Consider the following 17,578-nt stretch of genomic DNA (forward strand, 5'->3'; position numbering starts at 1 on the left):
TAGTTCAGAATCTGGTTTACCTATACATGCTCTGTGTCTAATTTGTAAATGTTTAAGACCACCTCAAGTGAATGCCATAGGCAGGAATATTTGAAAGTTTTTGATCTATATTCCTTGTTGTAGTCTTCTTTGACAGGCATTTGTATCTTTATAAAAAATTAATCTCTAACATTAAGGAAATATGCTCATTTTGAGTGTAGAATCAACACATGCGTTGAGAATGACGTAGTGGGCAATTGTTAACTGTTATACAAATAAAATTTAAAAGTAATTATTATATGTGGAAGCCCACCAATGCTGGAGCTGAGAATAGCTTTGTTGGAATATATTTGAAAACCACCTCAGTGGTGTAAAGGCGTGATATATTTTTGTAAGAAACAAATTATAAGATGAACTTTCTGTCCTTCTGTTGAAGTGCTTGATTTACCAATTTTGGAATGACTAAGTGGGCTATCTAGCAATTTCTGTTATTTTCAGTATAAAATTACCCGGAAAAGCTTATTGAGACAGCAATGTTATTTCATCTCAGTCCTAACCATTTAACTTGTAAATAAAACCAATTGATTACAATTGAAATTCTAAATAAGAATGCTTAAAACTGCAATATTACTACAGCTCTCAAGAATATTTACAAAATAGTATGCTCCACTGATTTCAGTGATACCTATAACCTAATAGGTGTTTAAGATTGCAGACTTCACAAATCCTATTTCTAGTCCCATTTCAAGTTTTGTCACAGCCTGGTATTAGTTAACTTAGAATAATTAAATTTGAACTTCAAGCAATATCTACACTACACAACCTATAACTTACCAAGTTGAACACAGCCCACCATCATATATTCTGGCCTTCTATGACTTTAACTGGTCCCTGTGGTTGGAGGCTGGAGCAAAAAGAAGAGGTCAGTGGCGTTTCATATGGGCCCCATACATAAATGGTCATTGTTCAGCTGCATTTGACTTATAAGTGGTGACACAGACAGACAGACATGAACAGATAGCGATATTAAATGCCAGTGTCGTTTCATAAATAATGGCTTGTTTTGCCTATTTTCTTCCTGAAGTTTTAACAAATTCTAGTTCTTTCCCCCCCTCTGTTTTGGGTAAAAAATTTGTGTCCACCCACAAAATAGCTTTATCACTGAATCAAACTGGACTTAATCAGACAGAATTTCTTATTGACTATGTAGATCTCTGTTTTTGATGACCATTTCTGGGTGACCTAATACATTTTGATTCAAGTTGAATTTGAACTTATATCTTCCAGGTCTATTTCTAATGTTCTTTAATGACAGTGGCTCCTAACATGGCACATTTTGAATGAAATGTCATCTGGATAATCTTGGGGAGATTCTTTTAAAAATTCCTGATTCTTGTCAGTTGTGGAAAGCTTCAAAATTAATAAGCCACATCTTAGAGACCTCATTCAAAATCTAGTGCTAGCCAATCATATATTTATTTATCTTCTTTATATTTTATAGTCTTTTACATTGCAATCCTAGACAGAGTTACAGTCAAGACTTCAAAGGGCATGATTCTGCTTAGAGCTGCACTGTTAGGTATATGAAAAGGTGGAAAAGTGGGTAGAAGAGATGGTAAAACAGGATAAAATAAGCTTGCACTGAACATAATTCCAGTGGATGGAGTGAATCCTTAAGAAAGTTGTATTGTTTGGTGAGGAAAATGGAGCCTCTGTGTGTGCATGCATGTATATAACCTAAACACGTGTTTCAGATACAGTACACTGATCACAAAATATTTTCAAAGCACTGACAGAACAATTAAATGTGTCATGCACTAGAGTAACAACCCCCCAGAAACAACTCTTAGTAAATATTCAGACAGCAGAATAATGGTGTGAGAATTATATGGGATGCATAGGTTGCTCATTATTTCATATCAAGAATTCTAAAGCATTTTTGTAACTTTATTTTATTTTATTAAATTTATATCTCACCCTCCCTGACCAATGGCCGGGCTCAAGGTGGTGTACAAACAATTTAGTCAATCAGTTTTATTAAATCTGAATCCTGTGTACAGCCCCTCCACTGGCTGTCCATCAGTTACTGGGTTCAATTCAAGGTACTGACGGTCACATACAAAGCCCTTCAGGCCTTGGACCCTCTGTGGAGCTGCCTCTCTTCCTATGTTCCACCATAACCGCTTTGCTCAGCTAAGCAGGATCTTCTTCAGCTGCCACCCTGCAAATGGACAAAATCAACAACTGCCTGTACATGTGTCTTCTCAGTTGTTGCCCCCACCTTATGGAATGGCCTATCTGAAGAGGTCAGGAAAGCTCCCACGCTCCTGACATTTTGCAAACAATGTAAAGCAGAATTGGTCAGCAGGGCATTTTTAATTAACTTATTAGGACTCTATAATGGAATGGTTCAGGAAAGCACTTTTATTAAGGGAATGGGATTATGTACTATACCAATGTATTTAGTATGTATTATCTGTTTGCTGTATGTATTACAGTTCTGTAATAATCCTACCTAATACCATTTCATGCATTGTGTAACATACATCTAATACTTTGTCTCAGACTTCTTTAATCCTCATGGTATTAACTGGCTGTGGTGGGTTTTCCGGGCTGTGGTCTGGTAGATCTTGTTCCTAACGTTTCGCCTGCATCTGTGGCTGGCATTTTCAGAGGTGTATCACAGAGAGAAGTCTGTATGGCACCTGCATCTGTGGGCGGCTGGCATCTTCAGAGGTATACATATTCCACTTGCTTTACTGCTACCAGATCCTCTGAAGATGCCAGCCACAGGTGCGGGCGCAACGTCAGGAGAAAATACTACTGGAACATAGCCATAATACAGCCCAGAAAACCCACAACATCCTAGTGATTATTCCGGCCGTGAAAGCTTCGCCAATAAACACAGTCACCTCATTGCCCGTCGTGGGTTAGCCTATCATAAGCACGTGCATAAGCACTTCATCCTCTGCCCAAGTTGTTACAATACTAATATTTTGACTCGTTTTGAATATTTTGACTTTTGAGGCTTTGCTAGTGGACGGCCGGGACGCCTTGCCGCAGTTTGCTCTGTGCTGGACATTCCACGCCGACTCAAAGGGCGGACTCTTGCTCCATCCTGCAAGGGACACTGGGGAAAGGTAGGGCAGGAGTTTCGGGGCGGGACAGTCGCCCCGGGCGAAGCTTGGGCAGCTTGGGATGGCTCCACCCTGCCCAGCATACCCCGGCGGGGGGAGGAACTCCTCGCGGCGACCCAGGTAGCTCTGGGTTAATCATTGGCAGGCAACGAGCCGCTTTGCTTGCTCTGATTGCGGCCCCTCCTTTTGGCTGCAGAGTCTCCACCTACCCGAAGCGTTGGTGACCCGCCCGCCCGCCTTTCTTTCTCTTCCTTTCCTAAGAGCGAGCTTTAGCTGCGAGTTTCCTGCCTGGCCAGTCGTGATCTCAGAAAGCAAAACCTTTTTTCCTCGAGTAAATCTGCCGTTTTTCCGCTCAGGAGTAGCTGCTTCGCACTTTCCCAACTCGGGTGAGTTTCTGTCGAAGAAAGTTGCGTGAGATGCGGGGGCGGGGGGGGGCATGGCATGGCAATCAGTGCTAAGTGGTTCTGACTTCTGAGTCCAGACCACTGGAGCGCTTTGCTTTTTCGATGAGAGTTTTGCGCCTGTGCTTGCACACCGCAGGTGGCGTGTCTGTGGGAGAGGAATTGCTCTCGACGGGAGTTCAGCGTCTGTCCTTCAACCTCTTCCCCCTCCCGCAATTGACATGGCCATCCCTGTGCAGGTGCCTTTCTGGTGTCTGACGTCGGGATCCCCACCTCGCCAGGGATTATCTGAAATGACTTATCTCCTGGAGGCTCTGAAAAGCTTTACCAGCCCACGCGGAAAGGGGCTTGTACTGCTACAAGTAATCGCGCGCTCTGTGACCTTTGCAGGAGAGGCTGTGCCTACTTTTCCTTTCCAACTGGAAATAATCGTTGCATTTTTCTTTTTGCGCACCCCGGAATTGTGTAGACAGCTGTTGATTATATGCTCTGCTGAAGCAGGGAAAATGGAAGGGGGGCGGGAGGAAGTACTGGATTGACTGATTTATCTTTCTAGTTCAGGAATTGTCCTAAAGCAGCACCAGAGGGGCTCCCAATGAAGCTTACTTATTAAATTCAGCCATAGCACAACATTCAAAAACAAAAGTGGTGTAATTAAGACTTAATTGACTTTTATTGTTTTTCATGCATTTATTAGTGTTCCATAAACTCATTCTGTACTTATTTTTCCAAGTATATGTTTGTGACTAGAGCAGTGGTTTGGGAGCAGAGAACCAGGGAATTTGTGGTATTTTGGAATCAATTCATTTGAAATAAAATGACATTTTCTTACAGTGCAATCCCTAACAGAGTTGTACCCCTCAAATTCCTTTGAAGTCAGTGAGTGTAGAAGGCCATAATTCTGTGTAGTGAGTTTTAAAGTGCAACACAAATGCTGGGGCTGAAACTAATAATTGGCTTGGGGGGAACTTCTTGACAGTGTTAACCCAGAGATGAGGCAAAGGGCTCCAGACTGTGAGGGAATGCAGGGCCTGGCTGGTGACTCCAGGGAGTCTCTTAGAGCTGAAAATTGTAGTTCTCCGTCTCCTGCTGTTCAGGAATGTTGTTCAAACAGGAGATCAGTGCAGACATGTGTATGCAATCACTTTCATAAAACACACTGGCAAGTGGGCTCTCTAATCACCTTGCTCCTGCTGGGTTTGCCTTTCTCATGGCTTTTTGCCTGTGCTAGTTCCCTTGTGAATTTTGGCTACTTCCAGTTACAAGTAAAGCTATATGGTTAAATAAGGCTTTTGATGCAGGGCAAATATTTTTTTCCAAAATATTAATTAGGAAAACAGTGTTACTTGCTGAAGCAACTTAAGTTGTTTATGAGAATGCATGCTTTTGAACTGTACTTTTCATTTAGGATCACTAGCAGGTTTAATAACAGACATCCCTTCCCCCCTTCCTTTCTTGTTCTTTAGGACTGGCAGTCTGAGCACAGTGGCTTTTGCTGCATTTCTTGAATTGTTTGACAGACGGTGTTTGTATAGTTCCTCTGCCCCAGGTGCTGGGAAGGCTGTTTTTCCCCCTTGGGGTTCTATGCCTGTAGATTCTGTTGTGTTTAGTTCAGTAGCATGAATTCAAAGTTTGTGAAAGGGTTCAGTTAACTTTTTACTGTATGTGGGTTCTAAAGTCTTGAGAGGACTTATATCAAGAGCCTCAGAGGCTGCTGTAAAACAGGTTGGATATGTGGTGTCAATAACATTGCTGTTTGTCTTGAGAAAAACATGTGAGGGTTTATTTGACTCTGAATAGATACACTAAAAACTTGTGTGAGTCAGATGTATAGAGTAGTACTGTAATGAATGTGAACAGTCATGTGGAAATAATTTTCACTTGAAATCAAAGACTTGAGTTCAAACTAAGCGTTCCAGTGTACCACGTGGTACAGCCCTTCTGGGACTTAATATTTCAGGATGAATGGGCATATGCTTTTCAGTGTCAACAAGTGTATATTTCTATGCCTTATCATGGTATGTATTCTGCAACAGTACAGGAGGACTGTATTAAATAATACTGATACATGTGCATCTCAGATCTAACTTTGGAAACATGTTTAGGAATGCTGTTCTAGTGATTCTGAAACAAAAAAGGTAACCAAAAGGTCTTGTGCCAATGGAATTATCTCAACTCATGGCCCAGGCAAACTTTACATTTGCTTCTTTTCTGTACTTCTGCAAAGAAGAAGACCCCTTACCAGGTTATGAATGGTGCTCAGTGGCATGACTAAACATGGAAGTTTTGGTACATTGTGACAGGCTTTGTGTTGAAGTACCAACAGCTCAAGTCAGACAATACTTAAGGCAACTATTGGATTTTCAGTATATTTTCCTGTGTGATTGTCTTCCTGTGTGATATGTAACAGCAGATTTTGCACTAGTGCTCTAGCCCATGAAAAGTCCTTGATTAACTGAGTGTCTGATTATTTGTGTGGTCATGTTGACCTATGGAATACTATATACAGTTTTGTAGCAGTTTTGTAGTAATGGCATATGAATAGCTGTAAGATGTAATTTACTTATTTAATTAAATATTTTGACTCCACTTTTAAAAACAACATGGAGAACTTAAAGTGACTTACGAGATCCCATAGACATAAAAATAAACTGAAAACAAAGCTGTACTGCCCAACTAGCCCCCAATACAATTTTAAAGCAAGTGATAAGTCACAAACAATAGTCCTTCTAAGAGGCTTCCTTATCTCTGCACAGCTCACTCTCACTGAGCAAAACTGAGCTGCCAGCGAGAGCTCCTCCTTACAGGGGGTCATCCAACCTGGCTAGCACCAATACGGTGCTTGCGTGGACACAGCTTTACAAGGAACGTTGGCCACAAACATGGCTGCTAGACTCTAGCCCAGTAGTACTTTAAAGACAAACAAGTGGGGGGTATAAGCTTTTAAGAATCAAAGCTACCTTTGTCAGATGGACTACTGCTAGTTCTGCCAATACAGGGCCTCAGACCAAGAGCCCAGGCTCCGCATAACCTGCAAAAAGGGGAGGGCTCAGCCCAGGTTTTGCTGAGATGTTCTCAAATCCTTCCTCATGCCTCTGGCTAAGGAAGGGTTTCTTCTCTCAGTAAGTAATTATGTTGTTGAATTCACTGCCACTGGGTACAGTGATGGCCACAAGCAAAGGGCATTAGGCAGATTCATCTAGTCAGTGGCTACTAGACGTCATAACTTTAGGGAGCCTCCCCATCCAGAGGCAGTGAACCTGTCTGCATACCAGTGCTAGGAGGCAATGTCAGGTCATCTTTGGCTCATGGTTAGTCACTGTCTGAGAGAGGGTGCTGGCTAAATAGGTAACTGGTCTGATCCAGCAGGGTACCTTTTATGTTCATATACTTGCAAAAAGAGAAGGAGCAGATACTGAGCCCAGAACTTGCTCAGTTGTCTTGAATGTGTGGGTTTCCAGCACTGGCTTTGGAAATTCCTGGAGATTTGCAGACAGTGTCTCAGGGGTGTGATGTCTGGAGGATTGTTGAGCTTGGTGAGGTGTGATACCATAGAGTCCATCCAAAGTGTCTCTCCGTAGTCCAGAAACAGTAGTTATTCTGGGAGTGCATCAGCTCCTACCTGGAGGCTGACAGTTGCATCAGATTTCCCCTGATGATTTTTGGTGTTTGCATAGCAAGAACCTTAGGCTTGAATATGAGTAATGAACATCGTTTCAAGCCCTGAGATCCGCTGTTAGGTTATTGTAGGTAGGGTTTTTTAAAATTAAAATAAAATCGTAAGTTCTCCAACTAGCAAAAAATGGAAAGAATGTGACAAGATTATTGTTTGGGGAAAAAAGAAGAGATCTATATTATCCACACTGAACTTTAAGGATAGACCAGGTTATATGTCTGGATATATTAATGAAATAACTGCAGATGTTGCTGATTGCTTTAAGTCTTCCCAGGCTTTGCTTCCGTTACTAATATGAGATCATGAACCACAAGCACCAAGGCACCAGTCAGAATATCTGTTGTTGTTCTGCGGGAAGATATGGAGATGGAGAGGTTGCAGAGACATTAAGCTCTGAGCATTTTTTAGAAGCACTGCATGAGGACATGGAGATCTTAGCCCTTCACGCTAGCTTTAAATAACAACCAAATAAATAAAATAGTGCAGTGTAGTATACACTTTTTTGGGGAGAAAATGCTAATGTAAACAAGATGAGAGCCCTGAGCTGGATAGCCCCAGGAATATCAGGGTCATAATGTGGAGGCAGGCAAGGGCATACAACTGCCAAACATCTCTTCCCTTGAAAACCCCACAAAGGGTCAGCGTAAGTCAGCTATGACTTGATGGCAGAAAAAAATGAAAAAAAATAACATGGAAAGCAATATAAGTGGCAATCCTAATCCAAGCAAAGGGTAAATGTGGGATTAAAGCTTTTTTTTAAAAAAAGTAAAGGCCTTTGTGTAATATGAAGCAATCTGAGGGCCACAAAAAAGAGTTATTTTGCCTTTCCTCCAATCTGTAGAGCAGTTTTTAAAAAGTTAATGCTGAACTTCTTTTATTTAATATCACTGTTAAGTCTACGGATACTTTACAATGATACCATTTGTTAGACCTTGCAGCAACCCTATTAAGTAGAAAAGCTGTGTGGGAAGGACTTTCTTGAGGCTGTCTAAGAAGTTTCAGCACTAAAATTAAATATCAAAAAAATATCGTCCACTATTCTGGTTTAACTGCTTCTTGATGGCTCTTGGGTTTCCTTTGAGGTCTCTCTTGTTAGAAGTGATGTGTAAGAAGAAGAAAGTTCAGGGTAACTCCAAGCAGGGACTAGCTGTGTAAAGCTACTAGCTGCACTAATTTTTCTGAGACTTTTCACAGAACCTGTGGAAGGCTATCTTTTCCTCCTGAGCAGTGATCTTCCATCTCCTTTCCCAGATTGCACATGCAGCTGGCTTTTCTGTACAACTATAGCCAAAAAAAGAGCCTTTCCCTTATATGTTCTAAACCACCTTTTTCTTGAAAGGCTAAGTGTGTGCAGACAATCACAACATGAGCTCTCTGCACCAAATCTTCAAGAAGAGTATGAATTCCATGAGATTAGTACAGCAAAAACAAGAACTCTAGAGACAGGCAGAGAGAGGGAAACAGAAAGAGAGAGGGAGAGGGTGGTCAAACAAGTCGGCCTGTGTCTGCCAGTGCTGCTTTGGTTCTGCAGCTGCAGGAATTACACTTTGGTCTCCACTGCCCTCTAATTTCAAATTCTATATCCATTGCTCTCTTATTCATTAGCTTATCCCCTTTGCCACTCTCCCTTTATGAGTGCTGTGTAATTAACTGGCAGAATGGATAAATGAATTCTGGGAAATTACCTTAGGCAGTGAATTTTTTTCTTCAAAATTTCCTATGCAGGAATGTTTGTTGTTACTTGGGGCTCATTCCTTTCTCACCTGATTTGGTGAGAGCACTATATTTCTTTATTTACAAAATATAAACCCTACTTTTCTGCCTTTGCCAGGTTCACTAAGGTGGCTAATAGATTAAAAACATATAGCAAAAACTTATCTTAAACACCACTAAAATTAAACAAAAACACATTGTTGAAATAATTGAAACCAGGTCACAAGCAATGCAGTAAAATACACATACATTAAAACAACAATTAAGTAGATGGCAGGAAGGATCACTGAAGGAATGCCTGATGAAATAAAGTCTTCACTTGATGTGGAAGATGACAAAAGAAGGGAACAGGTGAGTCTTTCTGGGGAGAGACAGTTCTAGTGTTTTGATGTCGTGACATAAAAGGCCCCCTTATGGGTTGCAAGCCACCTATTCTCAGTAGCTGGGGGCAGCTGAATCAGGATCTGGGGGAGGGAGGTGGGGGCAGCGTCCTTGACCACGTCAATGATGATGTGGGCAGGGTCGAGGGAGCCTGAAGACGACAAAGCAGCAGGACTTCCTGCGGTCTCGTCGTCTTCGTGCTGGGGGGGGGCAATTTTGTGCCCCCCACGTGATCAGATTAGTGGTGCCTGGGGACAAGGGGTACCCCCCCTCCCCAGGCAGATACGCCACTGAGGTCAACACCAGAACCTTCAATTGTGTCCAGAACCTGATTGGGAGTCAGTGTAGTTGGGCTGAGACTGGAGTGATACTGGCCTACTGCCTTCTTCAGTCAGCATTTTGATTTTAGCATTCTGCACTGATTGAAGGTTCTGAGCACTTTTCAGGACATCCTCATGTTGAGTGCACTGCAGTAATCTAATCTAGACCTATGTTTTGTTGCTCATCCTATGGCAAGCTGCTGTAGAGTGGGATTGCTCTATTGTTGACTTTTTTTTTTTAGTTTCTCCCTTCTTTGCAAAGCTAAGAATAGTAAATAGTGATGTATGAGAGGGATATATCATTAGGATAGTACTCACTAGGGAGGGACTAGAATATTAAAGGGCCGAGTACTGTCCTGAAGCCTCATCTCTTGCCTGAGCAGTGGAACTGAGGTAGGCTAATCCTGTTTGAGGAAGAGGAGGAGATGGATAACCTGCTAGAATGAGAGTCTGAAGTTAGAAGAGGTTCTTAGGGATGTTTGAATGAAATGATAGGATTGGGTAGGGGGTGAGGATCTTGAGACAGTGATGGTGGGACATTGTCTTTCTGCCCCTGTTGTATAGTTATGAATTGGCAGCTGTCCTCCTTTATTCCAGTACTGATTGTCTGCAGACAGGAATAGATCCCCTCTTTTCTTCACACAGAGTCTTTGGGTGACTTCAGATGAGCTCATCTGGTTTTTGTGAGCAGCTGCCTCACAAAAATACCAGCTGCACCATTAAAAGAACCTAGCAGACAAGCTTCACTGAGTCAATAGTCACACCCAGTACATTACCAGTCTGCAAGCATGAGCATGCTACCACTATAACACTGTTTTACAAAGCAGCATCCACTAATGCTACTCCCCCTGCTTCTGCTTTGTTTGTAATATGCTGTGGAGACTTAACAGTATTACAGCTGGTTTCCAAGTTAAAAGAACAAAGAATGAATGCAAGACATTGCCCCCTTCCGCACATGCAACATAATGCACTTTCAATCCATTTTCAGTGCACTTTGCAGCTGGATTTTACTGTGCGGAATAGCAAAATCCATTTTCAAACAATTGTGAAAGTGGATTGAAAATGTATTATTCTGCATGTTCGGAAGGGGCCTTTGTGTCTACTTTTACTTGGAACAGCTAATTGCAGAGATGATGTGTGATTATTTTAAAGCCATAATCTAGTACTACACAAGGGATGATCTTGATTGTGAGGTATGGTTCATGTGCGTTCTTCACAGATGTAGTGCAAAGATAGGCAAACAAAACTCAACAGCCATATTATCTACAGGTTGAGCTAGTGTGATTAGATTTAACCCCATTTCATCTTAATATAGTTATCTGGACATACTTTGTTATGTTTGGGGCTATTCAGAAGTGCTGAGTAACCCAAATTGGAGGCTTCTTGAGCCAAACACAGTGCAGCAGTTTAAAAATAAAGATGAGAAGACTATGTGATAGCTGTGAAGTGTAAGAAACTACTGATTATAGGCATGATAGTGGGCCAAATGCACCCAGTTTATATCCCTTTAATAAATGCTTTGAGCAGCAGTGGCATAGTGGTTAAGAGCAGGTGCATTCTAATCTGGAGGAACCGGGTTTGATTCCCAGCTCTGCTGCTTGAGTTGTGGAGGCTTATCTGGGGAATTCAGATTAGCCTGTGCACTCCTACACACGCCAGCTGGGTGACCTTGGGCTAGTCAGCTTTTCGGAGCTCTCTCAGCCCCACCCACCTCACAGGGTGTATGTTGTGAGCGGGGAAGGGCAAGGAGATTGTCAGCCCCCTTGAGTCTCCTACAGGAGAGAAAGGGGGGATATAAATCCAAACTCTTCTTCTCCTTCTTGAATTTCACTATACTGTAAGAGTTGATAACTTAAAACAAAAATGAAAAGGTGTGGGATAGGCAAAGGACTAAGGAGGTTGGGTCACTAAATTCTACTGAGCTTGTCCCTGGAAAACACCTTGAGCAGTGCTATCCATAGTTACATATAATTCTGTTATGTAATAATGAGATGATAATGCATTTAATCCAAACCAGTGTGTCAGATGCATAGTATAAGAACAAAATGCATTGGACCCAGGTGCTTACCAAGCAAAATTTTTTTGATCTTTCAGGCCAGCAAGGTGGTTTGGAGAATGTCCACTGTTCATTGCTGTTCTCCATTCTGTGCTTGTGCCACTACCTGCACCAGTCCTTGGTTCTTATAGGTCCCATTAGCATTACAATGCACACCAGAATGAAAAGAGCAATTTGTGTTCAGGATTGAGTGATTGAAGTTCATGCCAGTGAAGTTTTTTAGTGTTCCTTTCAAAATATTGTTCGGTCTGGTATTTTTGGGCCTAGAAAAGTCAGACTGCAAAAGCCTGCTTTACCTTTGATCTCACTCCACATTGGGGTAAATTTTGAAGATAGGTGTTGTTGATGTACATCAAATGTACGTTGAACAGCAAGATTCGAGTCCAGTAGCACCTTAGAGACGAACAAGATTTTTGGGGTGTGAGCTTTTGAGAGTCGAAATTCCCTTTGTCATATATCTGACGAAGCTCATATCCTGGAAATCTTTCTGCTGTCTTAGGTGCTAATGGACTAGAATCTAACTCAGTGGTTCTCAACCTGTGGGTTGCGACCCCTTTGGGGGTCGAACGACCCTTTCACAGGGGTCGCCTAAGACTCTCTGCATCAGTGTTCTCCATCTGTAAAATGGATAAATGTTAGGGTTGGGGGTCACCACAACATGAGGAACTGTATTAAAGGGTTGTGGCATTAGGAAGGTTGAGCACCACTGATCTAGCTGTTCTACTACAGGCCACATGGCTACCCCCTAAACCAGGGGTAGGGAACCTGCGGCTCGAGAGCCGCATGCGGCTCTTCTGCCCTTACACTGTGGCTCCACGAGCCGAGCCGCCGGCCCCATCCTTGCCCGCCCTGCAGGCAGCAGGGCGGGCGCATCCATGCGTTTCTCAGAATGAGCGGAGTAAAAGGTAAAAAAACCCCCTATATATATAGTGCTATCTTTATTTTAAATGTCAAAAATTATTTGCGGCTCCAAGTGTTTTCTTTTCCCGTGGAAAACAGGTCCAAATGGCTCTTTGAGTGTTAAAGGTTCCCTACCCCTGCCCTAAACTAATATCTGTTATGTGTTTTTAGAATGGATGTTTCTGGTGCTCTTTAGTCTCACCAAAATAGCTTTCTTTGGATCATTTGATAGTATCATAAAATATTCTTGATATAAAGTTCAAGAATGCTGTAAAATAGATCTCACACATTCATCACTCACAAATTGTCACATTATTTTTATGTAACATTTTCTTCTTATCCAGCATGTTGTAGTAGTTAAGAGCAGGTGGAGAACCGGGTTTGATTCCCTGCTCCTCCACATGAGCAGTGGGGTCTTATCTAGTGAACCAGATTTGCTTCCCATTCCTACTTTCCAGCTGGGTGACCTTGGACTAATCACAGTTCTCCAAGCACTCTCTCAGCCTCATCTACCTCACAAGTTTTCTGTTGTGGGGAGAAGAATAGAAAGAGTTTGTAAGCCCCTTTGAATCTCCTTACAAGAGAGAAAAGCAGGGTATAAATCCAAACTCTTCTACTTCATCTTGCGTCACACACACACAGACAGAGGATGAAGTAGAAGAGTTTGGATTTATACCCCACCTTTCTCTCACAGTGTGTGTGTGTGTGTGTGTGTAAAATTTCTATACCTCCTCTCCCTTTTCGGGCTTGCGGTGGTTCACAACAATTCATAAAAATAGCCTAAAATACAATAAACTATAAAAACTATAATACATAGAACATTTATACATCTATAAAACAATAGATTCAATTTAAAATGTATATAAGATATAGAGTATCTGGGTGTCTCCAGTCCAGATACTGATCAGACCCAGATCTGCTCAGGTTCAGATAAGGAGCTGCATCTTGGGTCCTTAGATCATACCCCCAAAATGTCTGCAGTTCAGACCATAGTGTGTTATAAAAGATGTACAGAATAATTATACCAAGGTGCAGGTAGAATAAAAAAAATCCAGATACCGGTAATTCAAGTTAACAAATCAAGCAGTAGCCTGGAGAATCGTGTAGTGTGATTTATTTATTCAAAATATTTGGATAGGGGCTATTCTATTTCAGTTTTTCTGCTGGTTGTACATTTGTGTCAGCTACCCCACCACCCCAGTGCTTTATTATCAGGAAAAGCAAACTGGAGATTCCCTAGTTTTGATGTCCTCCCAACATGCTTGGCCAAACCGCCTGTTATGGTAAAATTTTCTGAAATTGAGTGCAGCAGCACATTTAACATTAACCCTTTCTCTGAAACTTTCAGAATATTTTTCCTGCCTTTGTACTTCCTCTCAGATATTTTGAATGCTCACTTAGCTGGAATAAGCAACATTAACAGTTATTCGAGCATAGTCAAACTGAAAGCTTCCTGTAAAATGGCAGTCTGTTAATATTAAATTGTACTAATGCCTACTGCTTTGTCCTGCTCTGTGATGTACTACTGAAGAACAAAAGAAGGGTACAGTATAGGCTGTTTTAGAAATGGTGGCTTTGTTCAGCTGAAACATTTTTAGAAATGAGGTTAGATTTTGTAGTTCTTAGTGCTCTGTAGTGTGCTAAATTGGTCTTAGATTTTGAGTTTGTTCAAGTAGTTCAGAGTTGTCTGTTCTATTGTACTTGATCTTCATTTGAGATCACATGATCACTATATTTACAGTACAATTTTAAATGTCGTTACACCATTTAACTTCAATGGACTTTTTTTCTGTTAAGTCACAGCTGATTTGTGGTGATCCCGTAGGGTTTTCAAGGCAAGTGACGTTCAGAGATGGTTTACCACTGCCTATCTCCATGTCACACCCTTGGTATTCCTTGAAAGTCTCCCATCCAAATACTAGCCAGGGTCGAGACTGAGAGTGTGTGACTGACCCAAGATCACCCAATAAACTTCTATGGCACAAGTGGGGATTCGAACCTGGGTTTCCCAGATCCTAGTTCAACACTTTAGCCACTATACCATACTGGCTCTCTTCTGTGGGCTTTAGAAAGGTATGCTTCTGTTTAGTATTGCATTGCTAATCATGGACTTTTCTAGCCATACGATTACAAAGTAAGGAGGTACCGTAATTAGCTGTGCTTGACCTAATAAAGAGGGTTGTCCTGTTGTTTTTGAAAGAAGGAATGTTTGCTGTGGATAGTTAAAAAGGGACACCAAGAAAGGGACCAAGGAAGTTTGAGGATGATTTCTTTATTACTTTATTGCTAGAGTTCTTTGCTCTGTGAGCAGTTTTTCTGAGATGCACTTGCCCTCTGTGGTGCACTGAATTTTTGATGGCATGAGTTGATCTGTGTGAGGTTGTTAGGTGGATGGTTATAATTTTTGTCCAAGGTATCCTTTTGGTCTCTTGTAATGCTGGGACATGTGAGTACCTCTCCTATAATACTTAACAACTGTGTCAATAAAATGCAAGCCCAACAGGACTTCCAAGTTCTACATGCACAGTGTTCCTACTAAAAATAATTTGATTTGAGATGTGAATTATTATGCATGGAGCACTTCTGCATCAAAATGCTTTCAACCTGGGTAGCTTCTACACAGAAATTGAGAATCAAGTTCCAAAAGTTCCTACAGAAGGGCCATGGTACATATACTGTAACTCTGTTTTTTTCTACCAAATTTATATTTTGGATTTGGGATAGCCAGAGATACTTGAAGAAAAACAATCTTATTGAGAGTGATCCCTAAAATAAGAAATTTTCAAGGGAAATAAGCTTTAGGAAAATATTCTTAAAGTGCTTGGCTTGGGTTTGTAGGAAAGTGGTTATGATTGGTGTACCCAGAGGTTACTGGCACTCTAACAACAACAAAAAAACCCTTCTGAGTTTTCATTAGTTTAGCTTGCTGTGCTTGCTGCCTTCAAGGAGCGTGGTCACCTGACTTATTCTTGGCTAAGGTGGGAATAGGAGGGAAGGGTTGGGAACTGGTGTTTGCCACTGCTCCTTGCCAATATTTGTGAAAAGTTGCATGATACTCTCAGGATAAAGTTAGACGTAATCTGGCTTGCTCCAAGAAAATGAAATCATTTTGACTCTGCCTGACAAGGGTCAGTATAGCATAAGACGATAGAAGCTTTCTTTCTTGAAGTGAATGTACATGCTAGCTAACCAAAAGGAAGAAAAGTGTCCATGGAATGGTATACGAATACGTAAGCAGAGTTGGTATATTAAGTAACTTTCCAGTGATCATATAGCCTCAACAGGGCATAATCCTAGGTGGGTTGCTAATCTGCTCAGTGTAATTCAGTAGGTCAGGAAGAGCTCAGGAGATGTTGTGTTGTGGGTGGTGCTTAAAGGTGCCATGAAAAGGATTCTAAAAATTCCACAGCAGGCATTTATTCCCTGTAGCATGGCAGGGTCTTAAAGAGTTAATTAAGGTTTAAGCCTCCATTTTGCCAAACCCTGCAAGCGATACAAGCAACTGTTTCAAAAGGTTTATAACTGCAGAAGGTATCCCCATACTGGCAGTACATAAGTCTCACCACTTATCTTGTATGTCCCTAAGGGCTCTGGCCACCTGAAGGATCAGTAGAAATATTTGGTTTAAATTCCAGTTCAGATATTTGGGATGCTCAACAACCCTTGGAAACATCTGTCTGTTGTTGCTGTTCAATCAGGAATGAATAGAACTGTCTGTAATCACAAAAGATCTGAGTCATAGGACTTATGCCTGTGTTAGTGGGCATCAGGTTGCAGACTTAAGGTAAATGTGCAGTGGAAACTGGCTAAACTTCATCTTATTGAAGTTTATTGAAAGATGTCATGCCTAAAATAATATTTGTCATCTGAGTATTGAGTCCCAGTATGACACTAAAGATGTCTATTCACGATCATTTAAAGGAGATTAAGGATGTCTTTATAGTTTATATGTCTCTTTGCATTTGTGGTCTGTGTGATAAAGAGGCGGCTGTTTCTCAGTTTCATTGCATGATCTGGAGATTCTCATTTACATTTGTGATTGTGTAGAAGTAGCAAATGGTACGAATTCTGGATTAGCTGATGGGAACACAATGGTGAGATGTATTTGTGGCATGTTGGTTGTTTGCTAAACGTGAGAATCAGTACAATGGATGAATGGGATGCTGGATTGGTTTAGGAAAACTAAATTAAATCCCTGTTTAGCAATGAAGCTAACTGGGGAATATCATCTCTCAGTCTACATTATTTTGTAAGATTTTTGATACCATATACCGGTAGATCCTTGCTGACACTAATTGGAAGAGGAACAGAATAGAAGAAGAAGAGGAAGAGGAGAAAGAGGAGGATGAATTTGGATTTATATCCCCCCTTTCTCTCCTGTAGGAGACTTGAAGGGGCTGACAATCTCCTTGCCCTTCCCCCCTCACAACAAACACCCTGCGAGGTGGGTGGGGCTGAGAGAGCTCCGAAAAGCTGACTAGCCCAAGGTCACCCAGCTGGCGTGTGTGGGAGTGCACAGGCTAATCTGAATTCCCCAGATAAGCCTCCACAACTCAAGCAGCAGAGCTGGGAATCAAATCAGGTTCCTCTAGATCAGAGTGCACCTACTCTTAGCCACTGCTCTTAGCCACTACGCCACTGCTGCTCCTAAATGAATTTGCTGTGTGCTAGAGAAGGACTGGTCTTACCTCCTACAAATATAAGCATTTATTAAGTGAAATAATTTGTTACATTGTCAATTTGGGAAATGTATAACCTTTAATTTGGCCCCCACATCCTGTTAGGGATTTGAAAATCATAAAATTCTTGTCTCTCATGGGCAAGGCAGGCAATTTCCCGTATCATGCATGCAAACTTGTGGGAAGTTAGTTATCGCTTGGGATAATATTCTCTGTATTCAGGATATTTTTAAGGAGGAGAGTGATATAAACTGAGCAATTCTAGGGGAGAAGGAATGGTTTTTAAGATCTGTGTCTTAAGGGAAAATTTTTACATGGGTGGTCATATTAGTTTTC

At 41.5% G+C, this 17,578-nt stretch overlaps 1 protein-coding gene across 8 annotated transcripts in view; it reads left to right on the forward strand.

Moving 5' to 3' along the window:
- The first annotated feature begins 3,260 nt into the window (after positions 1-3,260).
- Positions 3,261-17,578, forward strand: part of PLEKHG3 (pleckstrin homology and RhoGEF domain containing G3) — a 73,711-nt gene continuing 59,393 nt past the window's right edge. For 7 of the 8 annotated variants that reach the window (XM_048485784.1, XM_048485786.1, XM_048485787.1 and 4 more), the window contains exon 1: positions 3,380-3,502. The gene's annotated coding sequence lies outside the window, so the exon portion shown is untranslated. Of the gene's footprint in view, positions 3,503-17,578 lie in introns of all 8 variants that reach the window. The other variant, XM_048485785.1, reaches the window with a different exon arrangement.

The sequence above is a fragment of the Sphaerodactylus townsendi genome, linkage group LG02, assembly GCF_021028975.2.
Source record: "Sphaerodactylus townsendi isolate TG3544 linkage group LG02, MPM_Stown_v2.3, whole genome shotgun sequence".
Lineage (NCBI taxonomy): Eukaryota > Metazoa > Chordata > Lepidosauria > Squamata > Sphaerodactylidae > Sphaerodactylus > Sphaerodactylus townsendi.